The sequence below is a fragment of the Macrotis lagotis genome, chromosome 1 (genome assembly GCF_037893015.1).
Source record: "Macrotis lagotis isolate mMagLag1 chromosome 1, bilby.v1.9.chrom.fasta, whole genome shotgun sequence".
Classification (NCBI taxonomy): domain Eukaryota; kingdom Metazoa; phylum Chordata; class Mammalia; order Peramelemorphia; family Peramelidae; genus Macrotis; species Macrotis lagotis.
The window spans coordinates 536591700-536610063 of record NC_133658.1 but is presented as its reverse complement, the minus strand read 5'-3'; the positions used below and the strand labels follow the sequence as shown (position 1 = coordinate 536610063).

Sequence of the window (18364 nt, the reverse complement as noted above, 5' to 3'; positions counted from 1 at the left end):
ATTTCCAAACACTAAGCATTTATTTTTTTTAAATAGGTGAGTTACAGATTTCATAGATACCATCCTCCTGAACTATGACTACAACCTATTATTTGAACTTCCTGCCTTTCTTTTCTACTCCATCCTTCATATCTGCTACCAAAATAAACCTCTTCATACAACAGATATGCTCATATTCTTCTGCTCATAAATTTTTATTCTTCCCTATTTCCTGAGTGAAATTCAAATCTCTTCCTTTACCTGCCATTTAAGGCCCTTCAAAATGGGAGACTCATCCTATACCCAAAACAAATACTATTCTTGGAATGCCCTCTCCAACTTTGGTTTTTGACTACTATTTTGTCTTTTAAAGTCCATCTCAAATGCCCTTTCTCCCTGAAGTTTTTCATGATTCTCTATCACTACTTTTTCCCTCTAAGACCTCACATAAGAATTATTTGCCACTGCTCATGTATATTGAATATTATGTGTGTCAAGCCTTGACTATGTGGTTTTTGTCCTATCCAGTAGAATGTAAGGATTTTGAAGGCAGAGACTGATGCATTTTTATCTCTGTATTGCCTGATACACAGAATATCCTTGAAAAAACAAATGACTGTCAAACGGAAATAAATAGTAGATAGTAGAATTCAATCAAGTAGGATATCTATCCAAATTTGGTAATTTCTCAGGTTCATTGCACAATGCCCTGAATGAACAAGAGAAAACTAGGAACTCTTGCTTTTATAAAAGGTAAATGAAAATAAAATCGTAGTATATTTTTAATGCAAATTAATAAAAGCTATTGAAAACTTAATGGACAACATGGAAAGATGGACTTGATAGTATATTAAGTCAACTGAGAACCAATTTAGTAACCAGTTTTAAAACCTGTCCATTGAAGTCATCATCTTGGAAAGAGTTACCTAATGGACTGCTACAAGGACCTGTCCTCTGATGTCCAACATTTTTAATCAGCAATTTGGATGAAACCAGCTAATTCTGGGAAGAACAGCTAATACTAAATGTCAGAATCAATATCCCAGAAAAATCCTGACAATACTAAATAGAAGGGCTGAAGGAAATAAAAAAAGAAAATAAATAGTAATAAGTTCTATACAGGGGTTCAAAATGACAATTTTGTATCCATGCAAAATTCTTATTGAAAAAAGCATGGGCGGGAGGGGGGGGGGGGGAAGAGAAGCTAGGTGGCGCAGCGGATAGAGCACTGGCCTTGGGAGTCAGGAGTACCTGAGTTCAAATCTGACCTCACACACTTAATAATTACCTAGCCATGTGGACTTGGGCAAGCCACTTAACCCCACTGCCTTGAAAAATCTAAAAAGGAAAAAAAGCATCAGATATTTATTTAATGGACTTCAAGCTATTCAATATAAGTAAACAGTGTAACATATAGTAGAGTTGGCCTTGGACTCAGACCTAAGTTCAAGACTTGGCTCTAAAATATTCATATTGCATATCCCTGGGCAAGTCACTTGAACTTTGAGAACTCAAAGTAATTCTCTAAGAATTCTTCTTTAAGTTGATGAGAAAGGATACTGATTTTTACTGGCAGAGGAAATTCCTTCTTATAAGCTTCCCATACTTATAAAATCACAGGTCTAGTGGTAAAACATTTTTAAAGAGTCCAGAGTAAAAGTGATATTGAGTCTCAATCAGTCCTTATCACGGGTATTCAGTTCTGAATATCACAAAGCCAAAAGCAGAGCTCATTCAAAAAGAGACAGTCATAAGGATGAAAGACCAGATGAAGTAAATGGGGAGTTTTAGCTGTAGAAGAAAATCTTATTGGGGTAATGATCATGGTCTTCAAGAATCTACTAAATGGAAATAATTCCAGAGAAAGAGTAGAAGAAAAAACAGTATGGTAGAGTACAAAAAGTACAGGCTCTGGAATCTGTGGGCCTGAGTTCAAGTTCAGCTCCTGACACTACCTGTGTATCCTTGGAAAAATCACTTAACCTCTTTGGGTCACAGTTTCCTTATCTATAAAATAAGGTTAAATCTACAATCCCAAAGAAGCAGAGATTGTTCAATGGAAGGAAAATCTTCTTAATGGTTAGAGCTCTCAAAAGTGACAGTAGCTAGAGTTTACTAGGTTCCTTCTCATCATAAATCTTCAAACAGAACTTATATCAGTAGTTGTTGGGAGAAAATGAAGAAGAGATTCTTGGTCAATTATATGCTGTTAAATGGCCTCTGAGGTTCCTTCCAACTCTGTGATTCTGTAATTCATTCTTATAACTTGAAACAAAATAATTTCTAGCTTCTTATATACTTAGAAAAATTATAGAACACTAAAATATTAAAAGAAAAACAAACCAAAAACCCCAAAGAAATCCAAATTTGTTAACATATATGTACTCACACTTCCCTTTTATTGTTATACTGAATAAATAAGTATATACATGTATGTGTACATACACAGTATTATACATAAATATTTCTGTAGACAGATGGTTACACACACACACAAACACATCCCAAAATCCTTAGTGCAGTTTTAAGCACTAAGACTTTTGAGACATCATGTATGTAAATATACATTACACACACACACACACACACACACACACACAAACACCACACATTGTACAAACAATCAATTTTAATTCTAAGATAACTTCAAAATCTGTGACTTGATTATGGAATACTATTTTTAAATTTCACTTTGTCCAAGAAAGCATTTATTTTTGCTAAAGAAAAATTAAATTTAAAGTCTCTCCTAATTCTTTAGTAAGCAAAAGTAATGTACTTTTAATGTCATGAGACATCAGGATCAGATAATAAGACTGGTCAATACTTTGGAAAAATAAATCAAAACCTGTTTCAGATATTATATTTATCAAAACAGGATTAATAGCATAATCAAGTTTATAATCTAGCAGTTTAGTCTTAGTTATCTGAATAACTTTAAAAAACAAAATACATGGAATAAGAATTTTAGAAATAGTGAAAAAGATTATATGCACAAACATGTTATCAGAGAATATGATGTTGTAGTTCATACCAGTGGGTACCACACATGTATGCAAATAGATATCTAAATAATCCATATATTATTTATGTATTTTCATAAGAAACAAACTACACTTACAAATTCTACTGAATGGCTCTTAGCCTGAGGGTAATTAAAAACAGGTATATTACTAAAATATCAATATGGGTAAGTGAAATTACTACTTAACAGAGCTTAAATTAAAAACTAACAGAAAGATAAATAACAATTTATAAATGCACTTGTAAGCAGTTTCTACTTTTTCACTCCATTGTTAATTTACCACTACTTAGAGCTATATCTCTCTTCTCTCCTCTTTAACCTCCTCTCTGGCAATTTCTGCCATACTTGGGACATGTTCCAACAGCTTATTGTACACTTAATCAAAAGTCTGTCTTACCTATGTATAAGCATGACTTAGAGGTTAAAAATTCCTGAATGTTTTCCCCAGAAAACAGCAAGAGGAGAAAAATGCTGAATTGCTTTTATTCATTTTATTTTGCAACTCAGGTTCCAAGAACGCATTGCAGCAAAAAAGTGTACTGTCTATAAATGTATATTAGATATATGGCATAAGCTAAGATATCTTTAAATGTCATTGCAAATTCAAACAATTTTGGTTATTTAATCACTATGGGAAAGTCTAATGAATAAGTAGTGAAGCTTACATGATCTGTATCTAAATGACAAAATTTCAATTACTAAATTATGTGTCCAAAAATCACCCTTTATAAATGAAAATGCAAAGTAGTAGCAAGATCAATCCTAGGGAAAAAAAAATAGTCTTTTTTTAATTCATACTTCATTTGTATTACAGTATTATGTACAGAGTAGGGACTCAATTTATTTCATGAATAACCTCGCAGTTTAAGTACATTTTCTCTGCAATGACATGTCTTTGAGTTTATTGCAATTAGCATTTTTAAAACAGTAACATTTGAAGACATGAATTCAGCCATATATATATATATATATATATATACATATATATATATATATATACATAAATACACATATTTAAATATATGGATACACATACATTCACACACACATGAGTATTTCTACACAAGTGTTTAGTTGCTTTAGTCATCACTGACTCTTTTCGACCCCATTTTCTTGGCAAAGATACTGGAGTGGTTTGCCATTTCCTTCTCCAGTTCATTTTATAGATAAGGAAACTGATGCAAACAGAGTTAAGTGACTTGCCCAGGGTCACACAATTAGGAAGTATCAGAAATTGTATTTGAACTCAGGAAAAAATGAGCCTTCATGACTTTAAGCCTGGCACTCTATCCACTGCACCACCCAACTGCACAATACCGATTTCAAAATCCATACAACGATAGCAATAAAGTAAAGCCCAAGCCAATCAGCCTGATTAATATAAAGTGCTATTCTTAAAGATCAAGTAATTTCACAAACTCAAAAGATTTTTCTCCTTAACCACAAACAACATGCCAAAACTGAGGAAGGTGTTTTGCAAATGTGTTCCACTGGCCATGTTACTGCACTAAGGCTCCAGTTTGGCCTAGCTGAAGTTCACCAGGTAAAAACTCTACTTAAAAGTGAGTATCTTGGACATTTTGACTTAACAAAACAGATATAAATCTACAGAGCTTTTATACTTAACCTAATAATTTTGTTTTGATTCACTAAGAACTCCTAAAAAGAACTTTCACATGATGATTATTAGGTATATAAAAGAATTGTTGACCCAAGAACAGTTTTTATTACAGATTACTGATATAAGCTTTGAAGATATAACAGGGTGGTACAATTTCACTTTCAGTCTTGAAGGTGAAAAGTTTTCAAGTTTGGACCTGGAGAAGACTATCCATCAGATAAGGAAAATTATTTTAGCCACAGAAACTCAAAAATAGTTGTGATCTACTGTGTTTGATGAAAAACCAACAAAATGACCGATTCTTTAAGTACTCAATATCCTGATATTTATTAGTCAAAAATATGGACATTTGTCATCATATCAATAATCCTCATTCATACCTCTCTGTCTTTACCCATTCTTTACTGTTTCCTTCACTTTTAAAGAATGAGATGATCCTTTGCTAAGATTAATCTTGTCAATCTTGATCCTATCAGTTTTCATCTCCTCTGTAATCTTGAATCAATTATTTCTCTTCCCTCTCCTACATCCACACTCTCTTCTTCTACTGGTTTCTTTACCCCTCAACTTATGCTTGGATCCTTCCTCTCATTCTTAAAAAAAAAAAAACTTTCTCTTGTCCCTGCTTACTCAATTCAAGCTATCATTCTTTCCTTTACAGATAAATGTCTTGAAAAATAATTTACATTTGTTGCTTCCATTCACTTTTTTTTCCCCTTAGATTTTTCAAGGCAATGGGGCTAAGTGGCTTGCCCAAGGCCACACAGCTAGGTAATTATTAAGTGTCTGAGGTCAGATTTGAACCCAGGTACTCCTGACTCCAAGGCGGGTGCTCTATCCACTGCCCACCTAGCCACCCACACTCATTCACTCTTTAACCCCCTTACAAGAGATTTCCATCTTCACATTCAACCAAAGTTGCTTTCTGCACTAGCAACAATCTTGTCACCTGCCTTTTTAAAGTGTTCATCCTCCCTTGATTTCTCCATAGGATGACATTGTTGACCAATGCTCTTTCTTCAGTTTTTCTCCGTTAGCAACTAAGACATAGTCCTACCTCTCCTACACAATATTCTTTGTCCTTTACTACCTTGTTATTCTATTGATGAACTGTCACTTTCCTAAGCCCCCACCCACTGATTCCTTTATTAGCCCCATACCCAGGGTGCCAAATTATGTGAATTCTACATCTACAATATCTCTTGATTCTAATTCTTCTTTTCCAGTCATTTCCCCAATATGAGATCTTTTGTTTTCATGTAACCTACATTTTTCTCAATATATCTCTGCTCTCTTTCCCACCCAAAAAGCAATTCCTTTCATAACAAAAAAAAATTAAAGAGAAAAAAAGGAATCAACAAAATTAACACATCAAGCAAATACATAATTCTATAAAGCATTCCACAGCTAGTCTTTTTCCTTAAGGGGTTAAACTTAGTCATTATTAATTTCATCTGTGGAACACAATCTTACCATTAATTTCACTAAGGATGCCAAATAACAATCCCATTTCAAGAATATTACTTAACAATATAAAAGTTAAGTTATAAGGAGTAGCAAAGAAATAAATATTCATTATGGAATGTTTAACACATTTTGGTACATCAATGTGACAGAATATTGAATATTATTATACCATAATGCCCCAAAGCATCCTAAGGATTCTTGGGCCTTGTCATCTGCCCTTCTGCAATACCTATAGGTTTTTTCACTGACCCTGCAATTGAATCTTCTTTTATGTCTTCCTCAAGAATGAAGATCAGGAACTATTTTCTCTTTCTATTTTTGTGTTATTAGCACTAAGCACTTGTAAATAAATAAATAAATAATTGGATGAATGCTTTTCCCCCCACTCTTCATTTATAGAACTTAGTTTAAATACACCCAGTATAAAAGAGAAGCAGTCTTCTTGGCTCTCAGTTTATATTCTAATGATAGAGATAATATATATGAATATTATAGTTCATTCATTATTTCACAACTTCTTAGTTATTATCTAATTATAATATTGTATATATGAAGCTAGAAGGGATCTTTTGATTGTTTATTTTGGGAGGGGGGATTTTTTGCAAGGCAATAAAGATTAAGTGACTTGCCCAGGTTCATACAGCTAGTAAGAGTCAAAGTATCTGAGAATGAATTTGAATTCAGGTCCTCCTGAACCTAGAAGGAATCTTACAGCCATGAACCCAAATCTTTCATTTTACAAATAAGGAAAATAAGAGAGAACCACTCAGATCTAATGATACCTCTCAAAGGGCATCTATTTTGTTTCTAGATCTTTGCTACAACAAAAAAGTGCTCCTATAAATATTTTGGAATATATAAGAACTTTTTTTCCTCCCACTAAACTTCCTTGGGGCATAGTTTAACAGTGGTATGTCTGTATTAAACGAAATGGATGGGTATTTTAGTCATTCTTGAAGCAGAATGCCAAATTGCTTGGATAGAACTGCTAGTCCAAGTTACAGCTCCATCAAGTGTCCCATCAATATGGTCATCTTTCCACAACCCCTCCAACACTGACTATTCTTATTTTTAATGACCCTATATGATTTACTGGTTTGTAAAGAAAAATCTCAAAGCTGTATTGATTTTCATTTTTCTTATTAGCAACTTGAGGTAATTTTTTCATATAGCTGTTAAAAATTTACAGTTCATCTTTTGAGAACCATTCATATTTTTTGAACACTTATCTACTAAAGAAAGGCTTTCAGTCACACATGTATATATGTACACACATATATATATCATGCATATATGTATATGCACATTTTATAGTTTAAAAATCAAATCCTTACCAGAGATATCCCCCCCATCTTAATTTTAAGAATTCCAAGGATGCAATTATATTTGATGTCAGGAAAAACTTTTTAACAAGCTGTTACAAAGTGAAATGGCTTTTGGTAAGATCTTCAAAAAGTGGCTAGACAACCATTTGTCAACTATGTTAGAGTGGGGATTTCTTCATGTAAAATAAGTTAGATGAAATGGGAGGTTCCTTTCAACTCTCAAATTCTGTGATTTTATAATATGATAACCTAAATGAACTTCCTTACTTTATCTCTGCTTCATCAATCCATCCATCGTAATACTAACAATTTGTTTTACAATGTAATACTCTATCACCTAATTCTATTTAAAAAAAATGCTAAGTGCCTCCCCACTGCCTACAAATAAAATATGAAATCTTTATCTGCATATTCAAGCATTCTGTAATTTGGCTCCTATTTTCTATTCTAATGTACTCACTTTCCAATACTATTAAGTATAAACTAGGTTTCTCACTGTCCTCCCTCTTCAGTCATTCTCATCTTAAATTCTCCCAACTTTGCTTCCTCCCTCCAAGTCCCTATCTAGAATGGAGTTGGTCCAGTTTTCTAGTTAGAAGAGCATATTAGTCCATCTCTAAATTCCTTCCTTCAAGGTCTAATTCTGATGCTCCATCTTTCATGAAGTTCTCCTTGTTGTCTTCACATGAGAGACCTCAACTAATTTCTCAGAATATTTTATCTCTCCTTGGCATCTGTCATATTCTAATTTGTATCAAGTTGTCTGTGTACAAAGATTAATCCATTATTAGATTACAAGATCTGTACATTATTTCATCTCTGCATAGCAACACCATCCCCAGCATACTTCCTTGCATAGAATAAATGCTTTTAAAAAAAGTTTGTGGAGAGGAAAGCAGAAAATTGAGGGAAAAATTTTTATAGACAATTTTTCAGAAAAAGATCTCATATCTAAAAATATGTAAAGAATCTAGTAATCTACAAGAATGAGTCTTTTCTCAATTAATAGATATGAAACAGATATGAACATGCTGCTTTCCAACGAAGAAATCAAAATAATTTAGTCATATAAAAATGCTCTAAATCAATAGTGATTAGAGAAATACAGATTAAAACAACCTCAAAATTTCATTTTATACTTATCAGATTGACTAAAATTATAGAAATGGAAAGTGACAAATGTTTGAGAGGATATGGAAAAATTGAAACACTAATTTACTGTTGGTATAGTTGTACAATGATCCAACCATTTGGGGGGGGGGGGGTGTCCCAAGGCCACACAGCTAGATAATCATGAAGCGTCTGAGGCCGGATTTGAATTCAGGTACTCCTGACTCCAGGGCCAGGGCTCTATCCACTGCACCACCTAGCCATACCGATCTGACCATTTTTGAGAGCAATTTGGAATCATTCTCAAAGAGTTCTTAAACTACACACACACATACACACACACACACACACACACACACACACACACACACACACACACACACACCCTTTGATTCAGTAATACCACCTTTGGTCTATTTCCAAAAATGACTAAGGAAAAAGGAAAAGAACTCATATGTTCTAAAATATTTACAGCAGCTTTCTATGTGGTGGCAAATAGCTGGAAACTGCAAGACTCACAAGTTGTACAATGAGATTATAATGAAATACATGACGCTATAAGAAATAATGAGTTCAATGATTTTAGGAAAACATGAAAAGACTTGCATGAAATAAAAAAAAGACTTGCATGAAATAACGAAGAGCAAAATGAGCAGAACACTGTAATCAGTAATAGCAGTATTGTTTTAAAAACAACTTTAAACAAATAAGTAATTTTGTCTTTTATAATTACCCAAATTAACAATAAAGGATATACAAAGATATATAGACTCTAGAGTCAACCAGAGAAAGAAATAATAAATGTATATGTGTACCCATACACACACACACACACACACACACACACACACACACATCTATAGGTACACATACTTATTTGTATTTAATAGTAAACATGGAAGGGAGGTTAAGAAATTTTGATACTAATTTAGGATTAGCAAGTTTGCTAATACAATATATTTTTTGTACTATGTTATGGAAAAGCTTGTTTCATTCTATAATTAAAAATAAAATTTAAAAAATTGTGGATTTGAAATTAAAATGAAGCCAGGACCAATTCCCAGGTCCACAGACCATTACAAGGTTACCAAAGAAACTATATGATATGATTCTCATCCTCATATCATCTAGAAGAATAATTTAATTTATCCCAACAAGCTTGGATATAGAAAAAAATTGTTCTCTACTGACCTAATCTCTAGCAATGAAGGGGAAGTTGAAACAATACAAGTGGCATTAAAAAACAAACTTTTTCTTTGGTGGGGAAGATGTAGTCACAATACAACAATATTGGTAAATTGCTTGCTCATCTCACTCATGTTCTTTATAACACTAAATATTGATTTAATGGTGATAATACTTATGTAGGGGCAGCAAGTTGGCACAATAGATAGAATGCCAGTCTCATCTTCCTGACTTCAAATTTGGTCTCAAGATACTTACTAGCTAGGGGTGGCTAGGTGGTATAGTGGATAAAGCACCGGCCTTGGAATCAGGAGTACCTGGGTTCAAATCCGGTCTCAGACACTTAATAATTACCTAGCTGTGTGGCCTTGGGCAAGCCACTTAACCCTGTTTGCCTTGCAAAAACCTAAAAAAAAATACTGGCTGTGTGACCTTGGGCAAGTCACTAAACCCTGTTTGCTTCAGGTTTCCTCATCCGTAAAATGAGATGAAGAAGAAAATTTCAAACAACTCCAGTACCTTTGCCAAGAAAACCTCAAATGGAATCACAAAGAACTGGACATGACTGAAAAATGACTGAACATCAACAAAATATTTAATTTAATTTAAATGAATTCAACAACTATTCAATCAGCACCCACTGTATACAAACATTTCTAAGGATACAAAGATGTTTGAATGAATTCCTGCTGTCAAGAAATTTATAACCTAGCATAAATGACAAAATTATCTTACTGGGACTGCTGGTGGCCTCTTCTTAGAAGATCCAAAGCTCAAAGAAACATAAATAGCTGTAAATGTAACTATAATCTAAAATAAAGCTCCTTGGGCATAGAAGAGATTGTTTCATTCTTTGTAACTATATCTTAAACTCCAAATAACCCATAAAAGAAATGTAAATCAAAACAATCCCTATATTTCACTTCAGAAAATGGAAACAATGACAATAAAAGATAACAACCTATAATGATTGGTAAATCTAGGATTGAAAGGACCCTCAGGATAGCTAATTCAAATGCTTCATTTTACAGATGAGGAAACTGAAGCCCAGTTAAAGTGCCTTGCCCAAGGTCACAGTGTCACCAGACAGAATTAAATGTAGATACTGGAATACAGAGCCAGTGTGCCACTGAAGCATTGACTTTCAACATTTTTTTAATTTAACAATACAAAGATTAATGTTTCAGGTACATCATGGGTTAAAAGAGCTTTACCCAATATGATAACCAATACTAATAACATTGTTTCTAGAAGAAAATGTTTACTGAGTTAAAACAACCAAATGATTTAAATTGGAGACTGTTACTCTGAATGTTATTTTTTAAAAATGAGAGATTTAAGGTTGTAACAATGATGAATTAAAGAAAAACAGTTATTAAGCCAAGCAATGCGCTCAACAAAAGCATGATACAGAGAGAACAAATCCTAGTATGGGAATTGGAAGATCTAACTAGATTCAAGTACTATATTTGCTACTAACTATCAAAGTTAGTAGTCTTGGGGAAACTATGTAACATTAAAGGTTACAGTTTCCTCATTCATAATAAACTATACTAATTACTAGGCAATCTCTACAGTCACTTCCCATTCTGAAATCCTATGATTCCATGAATCAAAAAACAAACCAAAAAATCAGCAAAAACAATAAAAAGAATAATAACTGTGCATGAACATATAGAATGGGAGTGGTAGAAAAGTAATAAACAAAATCCTCAAGGATAGGAAAAATAATCAAGGTCAAAAAATATATTAAAGGATAAAATTGTTGCTATTAAAATTTCTAATTAAATAAAAGAAATTTCTACATAGTTGTCAGGGAATTACAAACTTATATCACTTTGAAAAAGCTAATGATAGATGAGAAAAGGAAAAATCTTAAACAAAATTTCAAGAATGTAATTAGAAAAGGGCTTCAGTAAAACTGGATGAATATTTTAAATGTTCACTAGAAAAACTTAACAGGTTATGAGAAACTATATGGTTTATAATCTACACATGTAATTTTCTTTGGAAAAATACTACACTTGTCTTTGGAATTCCCAATTGTATGGTTTCTCAAGAGTAAAAAAAAAGAGACTAAATTACAAAATGTGAGGTGAATTCCTTTAACCTTAAGCAGAGAGGAAACTATTATTATCTCCTGCTTTAATAAGCATGTCACTAACTAAAGGAAAATCTACTTTCACTAAACATGAATAATTATCTAATAAAAACTAAAAAGAATAACTATATTCTTAGGAATGGATGATAAATAATAAAACATTGTTCTCTTTTACCACCTTTGAAAAAGTATTATTGCTATTTATATCCCAGAAATTCCTAATAGCAAGAACTCACAAGGGACCAATAAGGTAAGAAGTCTGATGAGGGAAAACGGATGAGGACAATTAGAGAGAAGAATTCTAATGTTGTGATTTACATTATTAAGCATATATTTGGGTTCCAAGGCCCCAAACCCCACAATTAATAATGTAGGAAATTTTCAAACAAATTAAAAATAAACCCACAAGCAGTGGTTATAGAATCATCTATAGTCTTTCCACAGCACTTTTAAATGCATATAAAACCTCATACTATTCAAGTTAACAGCTGCTTTCTCAGACACTGGCACAAATTTTTCATTCCCCTCCAAAAAAAATGACCATATCGTGTGTAGAGGGAGATTGAACTTCAGAAGTCACCTAGTTCAATCCCTTCCCTTTCTACAGATGAGAAGGCTAAGCCCCAGCAAGGATGTGAGCCAAGATCTATCACATCTGAGGTAAGATTTGAACCCAACTCTTCCAACTCCAAAGCCTGTACTCTTTTCACTATACCATACTGATTTCTGTAAAATAAATAGTTATGAATGAGCTGCAAATTTGCCATTAGGGAGAATAGCTACATGAATGAGATCATGAACTTATGAAGAATATACCTTACGTCATAGTTAATAAAGGATTTTTCTCATACTAACATTATGAGGTGGATAATACAAATATTACTAATCCCAATGTACAGATGAGGAAACTGAGGATAAGAGAGATTAAATTAATTATTACTCATCATATTATGTCTTTTTGGACAGTTTAAATTTTTGGCTGCTAAGCATTCAAATAACTTTCTCCATTAAAACAAACCTAGAAACCAATATCAAATTAGAAACGACTATAACAGTTGAGAAGGATCGACATAAATAATAACAGCAACCAAAGAGCCTAAAAAAATACACAGAAGAAAAACTAATGTAAAGTCATAGAAATAAAATTTAAATGATTTTCTTAAAATGTGCTTATGTATGTATATGTCTGCATATATAACATGTGTGTATGTGTACATATAGTTTAAAACATTCTAAATAAAAATTGTAAATAATATTGGTTTACAATATATTGAATAATGTTTATTAAAATTCTTGTTTGGATATCTGAATATTTTTTGACGGTTACTAAAGTTTTTGGTAAATATTTTTAGAATGTTGCTTTGTGCCAAAAGCCTCTTAACTAATATAGGATTGCTAATTGCTGGGTTTTAAAATGCTCCAAAAGTGAAGTCATTAAAAAAACCCTCAATAACAACATTAGCTTTTATAATCTATGGAGAACAGATCCAGTGAGAATACTAGCAAGAACTTCTATTAGGAAACAGCTATCAAAATCTTATCAATTACATACCAAAAAAACACCCAGAAACATTATATAGTTATGATCTGATTTTTCTCAAAAGCTTTAACAATTAAAATACATCTTTGAAATGTCTAAGATTTGAAATGTCTCCTTTGAAAAAAATCTATTACTTAATCATGTTGTTTGCCTCAAAAAAATGGATCGGGCTGGTTGGAGGAAGAGGGCTGGTTGGAGGAAGAGACAGAGAATTTGAAACTCAAAAATGTTTTTAAATGAATGTTAAAAATTAATTTAAAAAAAGAAAGCCTATAACCTATAAAGACTTAAAAGTACTTGATTTGAGTTAGTCAGTTAAAGTCAAGGATAAAATTAGAGGTTAAAGCATAAATCTTATTGTTCTTTGTTTCAATGCAAATAACTAGAGAATAAGTTTTCAATTCTGAAAGTACTACTTTTGACTTTTCTTGTTTCTTTAATCTATGGCTATATTTCCTAATGAAACCAAAAAAAGCAAATCAACAAATTCATTCCTGAGACATAATTATCAATTCTCTTAAGATTTTGAAATCACAAAACACACACACAGACACACAGACATACACACACACACACAGACACACACACAGCTAAAATGTCATAGTACCTCAATTATTTTTAATTCTTGCCCTCTATAACATGTCTTCCATTTTTTTTTAAGAAATGAAAGATTTCAAAGCATTATAACAAAGAGCTAGCATTCTATAGCAAATAAAACTTTAAGGAAGGGTAAAGATCACTTTTGCTAACTGATCATATTGCTCATATTTAAATAGCATTTTATGAACACAAATTTTACACCTGCTAACCTGATTTACACCTGATTATTATTAGATGAGCAATGTGAGGCTCAAAAAAAATTACAAAGCAATAATATACTTGAAGGTTCTATTGAACACGACTCTATGTCACCTTACCAAATCTAATATTTTTTGTAATGTACAAAAATGCCTTTCATATTCTTTATGAAATTTTATAATAGTCCATTAAAGTGGTTCTAATAATAATTCTCAGGTTTTGGCTTCAGAGAATATAAAGAAAGACACAGAGGGTCTCTAAAACTAAAATCATTTCTGAACATTTTATGGGAATTTTACTCAGGTAATGATGTTAAACTAACACATCTTAATAGGTCCTGCTGTATTACTATTATTCTGATACTACAAACTTATAATGGTTTTAAAATATTTTTACTGTCTTTTAAAGACATCACAGCAAGTTCAGAGACCAAATGGGATTAAGACAACAAAATATTAAAATAAGGAAAAAAATTTATCTTTTATGTTTAAAAAAATGATAATACCACCCACCTTACACATCACTTTAACACAATTTATGAATCAATTTTTCTTCTGACCACTCCAAACTACACATACAATTTTGCTTAAGCATATAAGGAGTATCATGTTGGTGAAATTTATATACACATAATAAATATCTTATAATTAAACTCAATAAACTTGTCCCACAAAAATTGATTATTTTTTCATGCTTTCCTTATGTGAACCTACTTTGTAGTACATAAAAGAAACAACCCAAATTGAAAGTGACCCCCTCCCCCAAAATTACCTGTGGCATTCTGCTGAGTTAGGTTTTTACTTTATGTACATACTTAGCACAAGTCTAGTTAAGATCCAGTTCTAAACTAATTAGGCACATGACTATCATTCTAAACCCAGTTCTAAAGCTAATTAGGCATGTGACTATCAGTCTCCTCATTTATAAAATGAGGGCCATGCCTTGAAAATTGTTAAGCTACTATTAGTTTGTATCTCTAAGTATTAGGGCTGTATAAATGCACTACCATCTATAATAATTCAAGAGCATCTTCAGATTATATAATTATGCCCTTTATAAAGACCATCAGTCTGCTTAAGGGCAGCTAGCTGTATTAGGTGTTATGGACATAGTTTTGGGTCTAGAGTTCAGAAGATTGAATTCAAATCTAGCCTCAGACTCAACTAGCTGTGTCACTTAACCCTACTGGTCTCAGTTTCCTCATCTATAAAATTGAGTTGCTGACCACTCCAGTCTCTCTTCCTGAAAAATCAAAATTGGGATGCATTATGGACATTTTACTAACAAAGTTTTTTTTTAATTTACAATTTACTTACAAATGTGAAATTTACAATTATAGTTCACATTATCAAAACAACTATTATCATGGTTTACATTATAAAATGTCTTGTAGACAAATTTGAAAACATAAAACCTAAAAGTTTTTACAGAAACAAGACCAATGCAGAGATTAGAAGAAAAGCAGTTAACTAGGAAAAAAAATTTTGCAACAAGTTTCTCTGAAAAAGTTTATCTTGACACATAATGAATTGATTCAAACATATAAATGTAAGAGTCATTCCCAGGCAGTCCATGAAAATAAATAGGCACTTCAAGGAAAGAAATTCAAGCTATCAATAAGAGAAAGGAAAAAAATACTCCAAATTGCTAATAATTAGAGAAATGCATATTAGAACAACTCTGACATTTCATTTTATACCCATCAAATTGGCAAAATTGACAAAAAAAGCAAAATGAGATATATTGTTGGGAAAAATAGACATTAATGAGTACATCTGGGAATTGGTTCAGTCCAGAAAAGCAAAATAGAATTATAACACACAGAGTTACTAAATACCATTGTTAAACCTGTATCCCCAAAGAGATGAATGAAAAAAAGACAAAAATGTATAAAAATGTCTATCATAAGCAGCTCTTTTTATTGAAGCAACGGAAACCAAGGGGATGCCCAGCAATTGATTAGCAGCTGAAAAAACTGTGGAATATATGGATGTGATGGAATACTATTATGCTATAAAAACTGATGAAAAAGATCGTCTCAGAGAAAACTGAGAAGACTTCAATGAACTGATGCAGAAAGAACTGAGCAGAACTAGGAAAACAATTATACAATAACAACAAAACTATAAAGACAAACCACTTGGAAAGACTAAAGAATTCTGATCAAGGAAGTGACCCACCACAATTCTAAAGGACCATTGGGGGAAGGATGCTATTTACTAAATGGAACACACAATTTTTAGATTGATCCAATAATGCAGGGTTGCTTTTTGGTTTGTTTTTACTTTAAGATATTTATTTGTTACAAAGGTGTCAGTTTGCTTTGGGGGTATTTTTCCAATCGGGTGGGTAAGTGGAGAAGGAGAGAAAACTGACCTTAAAAAAATATATTTTAAAATTAAAATAGCTAAATGACTTCTTCAGTTTGATCAGCAAAATTGAATGAGTACTTAACTACATGCAAAGCACTATGCTAAGGCTACAAGCACACTAACAATTGGTTAAACAATTGAGAGGGTAAATCAATAAAGGCATCTTATATAGGAGATGGCATTTGAGCTGAATCTTGAATGAAGAATCTAAAGCTGAAGGTTAGGAATCGAATGCATTTCACTCATTCAGAAACAGTCTGGGGAAAGGCACAGATGTAAGAGATGTAATGCTTTGTTCAGGAACAAGAAAGCTAGCTTAGCCGGAACAGAGAGGAAAGATGGAAAGCAAAATGTCTGGAATTATGATAGACGATGATCATAAGGTAAAAGTCAAGCAAAAAGTTACTACATAACAACATCACTTTGCTCTCAAATATTAAAATAACAAAATAGAGGAAAAACACGTATCCTTTACAATTTAAATACATTTAAAATGCTTCCAACTAACCAATTCAATACGTATTTGGCAATGTTGCATGACTCCTAAGAAAAGGGACTCTTCATATGGATAAGTAGGAAGCTTTGGTTTAAAGAAAAAGGGCTTTCATAACAGCAAACATAAAAGCCCCAAAGAATTCCTGAACAATTTACATGAGCGCAAGGCCAAATGACAAATTTACGATATGGACCATAACAGAATCATTGAATTCGATAGATTAAAAAAAAAAAGAACCAAACCTAGTTCTACAGAACTATTTCAAAAGGGCAGAGCCTCGGAGGCTTCCTGAGCTCTTCGCTATCTATAAACTCATCTCTCAAAGACCAGGCAGGTGAGGCAGGATACACACCTTGGTGGTTTCGGTCCAGTTAGCAGTGGACTGGAGTCTGCATCAGGAAAAGCACTTCTGCCATTGGTATTAATCGGCGTCCCCGTATTCGGCCGGAGAGGGAAGAACCAGGGCTGAGCAGGCCATGGAGCCCGAGCCGCCGCCTCCTCTTCGCCTCCTCTCGCCTCTAGAGGGGATCCTCCCTCCCAGACGGAGCCGGGGCAGCGGCAGCTCGAGGAGGCCAGCGTGGGGGGAGCCTGCGTGCCGGCTGCTGGGGTGGCTGCGGCCCCCGCCGTCCCTGCCCTGGGGATAAACAAACCATTCAGTCTCCCGGGGTGTCCCCCCCGCGTCCGCGCCCCGGGGACACCAGCATCACATCTCTTTCCGGGGGCGAGTAACGATAATAACGGCAATACCTGCAGGAGTAAAGCAACTTGGGGGCGGGGTGGGGGCGGGGAGGCGAGGAGGCGCCGGGGGCGGCCGCGGGCGGAGGAGCCGAGGCTGGGGGGGGGGGGGCGGGAAGAGGAGGCGCCCCGGGCCGGCGGCGCGGCGCGGCTCCGGGGCTCGGCCGGGCTCCTCCCCGTGCCTCCCCCCGCCGAGGCTGGGCCGGGGCCGACGCCTGGCCAGAAGGGCCCGCGCCCCCCGGCTGCCCTGCCCGGCCCGGCCCGCCGCCGCCGCCTATGCGTCAGGCCGGCCTGTCTGTCTCCGCGGCGGAGACGGAGGCTCCCAGGGCGAAGCCCGCGCCGGGGGCAGGGAGGAAGCGAAGGGGGTGGGGAGGAGCGGAGGAGGAGGGGAGGCTTCCTCTAGGCCCCTGCCCGCCTCCATGCCAGAAGGGCCGCGAGGCCGCGAAGTGTAGTCGGAAGGGAAATGGAGTCGTTTCCCCGGAGCAGCGAGAGCAGCCCGGACCGGTGTTTACCTTCCCCCTGGTCCAGCGCCAGCGCCGCCATCTTTCTTTCTAACGCCGGGCACCGCGCGTGCGTCACTTCCGCCGCCGCCACCACCGCCACCGCCACCGCC

At 34.6% G+C, this 18364-nt stretch overlaps 1 protein-coding gene across 1 annotated transcript in view; it reads right to left on the bottom strand.

Annotated features, from left to right (window-relative positions):
• Window positions 1–17457, bottom strand: part of KLHL15 (kelch like family member 15) — a 59814-nt gene extending 42357 nt beyond the window's left edge. Inside the window, exon 1 of the mRNA XM_074214239.1 lies at window positions 17369–17457. The gene's annotated coding sequence lies outside the window, so the exon portion shown is untranslated. The remainder of the gene's footprint in view (window positions 1–17368) is intronic.
• Window positions 17458–18364: the final 907 nt, after the last annotated feature.